The sequence below is a fragment of the Callithrix jacchus genome, chromosome 3, assembly GCF_049354715.1.
Source record: "Callithrix jacchus isolate 240 chromosome 3, calJac240_pri, whole genome shotgun sequence".
Classification (NCBI taxonomy): Eukaryota; Metazoa; Chordata; class Mammalia; order Primates; family Cebidae; genus Callithrix; species Callithrix jacchus.
The window spans coordinates 176,275,882-176,279,434 of NC_133504.1; positions in this window are offsets into that span (position 1 = coordinate 176,275,882).

Genomic DNA, 3,553 nt, shown 5'->3' on the forward strand with positions numbered 1-3,553 from the left:
TTTAAAAAATTCATTAAAAAAATAAATTCATTACATGTTAACAAAAAGAGTATCTTTATTAAAACTAATACTCTATTTTCCAAAATAAGGAATAAATTAGTAAAAAGAGTGGCATCATTTTAATTTTTGGCAAGTCTCATGTATATGTGTGTGTGTGTGTGTGTGTGTGTGTGTGTATACATATACACATTTTATTTTTATTTTTTGAGACAGTCATACTCTGTCACCCAGGCTGCAGTGCAGTGCAGTGGCACAATTACAGCTCACTGCAACTCTCACCTCCCAAGCTCCAGTGAGTCTCACACCTCAGCCTCCCAAGTAGCTGTAACTACAGGGGCACGCCACCACACCTGGCTAATTTTTTGTAGAGATGGGGTCTTGCCATGTTGCCCAGGCTGGTCTTGAACTCCTGGGCACAAGCAATCCACCTACCTCGGTCTCCTGAAGTGCTGGGATTACAGGAGTGAGCTACCATGCCCAGCCTTTCAAGTCTCTAATATCCAGTTTACCTAACCTCAATGTAAATTTCCTGAGAGCATGGTCAGTGGTATTTCTCTTGCAGTCCCCCTAGAGTACTGCACAAAAACAAATTAACATTTTTTGGATTTTGCTGAAAACCCATCACTTTATAAGATGAGGGGCTAGGCGCAGTGGCTCAAGCCTGGAATCCCAGCACTTTGGGAGGCCGAGGCGGGTGGATCACAAGGTCAAGAGATCGAGACCATGCTGGTCAACATGGTGAAATCCTGTCTCTACTAAAAATACAAAAAATTAGCTGGGCATGGTGGTGCATTCCTGTAATCCCAGCTACTCAGGAGGCTGAGGCAGAATTGCCTGAACCCAGGAGACGGAGGTTGTGGTGAGCCGAGATCGTGCCATTGCACTCCAGCCTGGGTAACAAGAGTGAAACTCTGTCTCCAAAAAGAAAAGAAAAAAAAATGATGAGGGAACACTGCTTTAGAAAAATTACTAAGAACAAGATAACATATGTAGAGGTTTAATATAGTGCCTCACATAGACTAAGTTGCTAAGGAGTGACATGATGTGACTCCTTTTTTTTAATTTTTTGAGATGAGGTCTCACTATGTTGCCCAGGCTAATCTTGAGCTCTTGAAGGCTCAAGTGATCCTCCCACCTTGGCCCCCCAAAGTTCTGAGATTACAGGCATGAGCCACTGAGCCTGGCCTGATTTATGTTTTAAAATAATCTTTCTAGCCATGCGGATAACAGGAGAACAAGTGGAGAAGGCAGAGAGACCAGTGAGACCGTAATCTAGGACTGCAGAGAGGATGGTGACTTGTACTAGGGGAGTTGAGAGCAGTGGTGAGACTCGGGTCAAATAAATGCCATGATTTGCTCCACAACCAACTGGTTGGGAGTGGAATGTTAGTATGATTTGAATGTAACTTTTTTTGCTTTGTTTTGTTTAGAGGAGAAGTCTTGCTGTTTCCCAGGCTGGAGTTGGAGTGCAGTGGTACATTCTTGGCTCACTACAACCTCTGCCTCCCAGGTTCAAGTGATTCTCCTGCCTCAGCCCCGCTAGTAGCTGGGACTACAGGTGCACGCCAGCATGCCTGGCTAATTTTTGTGTTTTTAGTAGAGGCGGTTTATGAAGTTTCTGGCAGCTAAATGCACAGTCAGTGACAACTATTAAATTTCATCTCAGCCAGTCATGGTGGCTCACGTCTATAATCCCAGCGCACTTTGGGAGGCTGACACGGGTGGATCACTTGAGGCCAGGAGTTCGAGACCAGCCTGGGCAACATGGCAAAACCTGTCTCTACTAAAAATATATAAACTAGCTGGGCATGGTGGTTCACGCCTATAGTCCCAGCTATGTGAGAGGCTGAGGCATGAGAATCGCTTGAATCCAGGAGGTGGAGGTTGCAGTCAGTTGAGATCGTGCTACTGCACTCCAGCCTGGGTGACAGAGTGAAACTGTCTAAAAAAAAAAAAAAATTCTATCAAAGCCATACTGAGGCTCTGTATCACTCAGAATAGATCTGTATTCAGTTTCCTTCGAAAGCCTAATTCCAACCCTCTAATTCCATCTTTTCCTGATCAAGTGACTTCTGAACATGGATATCCAGGGAAACCTGTGTTTACTTACTACACTCACCAGGTTTTGTTTAATTCTAATAAACATGCATACCCATTTCCGTTCCCTCTATAAACCAGTTTAGATACACAATGTTTTCTTACATGTCAAATTTCTTAAATATTAAAATTAACAGTAACAAAGAGCTTTTCCTGACATTTTCAAAGTTAAAAAAAAAGGGCCACAGATCACATTGATGGATAATTTGATTCATCAGATATAAAAGTAAAAAAAGAGAGTTTTGTTCTAAGTCTGCACTGATGGTATTATGTTGATTGGTTACAGTCTCAGGAGGTGAGCAAACAGTTTGACCCATTGACAGTCTTTTTTTTTTTTTTAAGAGATGGGGTCTTGCTCTGTTGCCCCAGCTAGAGCACTGCAGCCTCAAACTCCCGGGCTCAAGCAATATCCTGCCCCGGCCTTCTGAGCAGCTGGGACTACAGGTACGCCACCATACCCAGCTTATTTTTAAAATTTTTTCATGGAAGACAGGGTCTCACTATGTTGTCCAGGCTAGTCTCAAACTCCTGGGCTCCAAGTTATCCTCCTGTCACGGCCTCCCAGAGTACTGAGACTATAGGCATGAGCCACTGCATCCCCACTGCCCTACCCCACCCTATACCTTTTTGAGACAGGTTCTTGCTCTGTTGCCCAGGCTGGAATGCAGTGGCATGATTGGGGCTCACTGCAGCCTTGATCTCCATGCTCAAGCGCTCTTCCCACCTCTGCTTCCTGAGTAGCTGGGCCCAGCCGGCAATCCCTTTTATGGTCTTGTTTCTTTTCAATACACTGTTTCTGGCTTATTTCTTTATTAAATTTAATCAAAGACAAGGCTCTAACTGTGTTGCCCAAACTGGTCTCAAACTCCTGGTCTCAAGCAATCCTACTGCCTTGGCCTCTCAAAATGCTAGGATTACAGCAAGAGCCACTGTGCCTGGCCCATGGTCATGTTTCTTACTTAAGTATTTCGAATAAATTCTATGTATGTTCAAGTCACTTAACTGAAAAAGGGCATTGCAGTGTACCAATGCAGCAATCAGACCACCTGGCTTGAACTCTGAGCTACCAGTTACTTGTTCTGTGACATCAGTGGCATGTTATTAAACCTCATGCCTCATTTTCCTCATCTGTCACATGAAGGTAACCTGTTTCATTGTATAGGACTCAATAATTTAATACCTGAAAACGCTGAGGACAGTGCCTGGCAGCTGGCAAGTCAACAATGGTTAGTTAATGTTATTCTGACTGATTAATTTTGGAAATCATGTGTCAAGTCACATTTACACAAACTGATGAGCTCAATCACTGAGTACCCTTAAGGGATGATGAACATTGAGAAAATTCGTAAAGCACTGTGCCCTGATTAATCAGGCAGTTTATATAACATGGCTACAGAGACGAATGATATTATAGTAATAAGTTTGTAGCAGTATGTAAGTAAATATCAGAGCCACA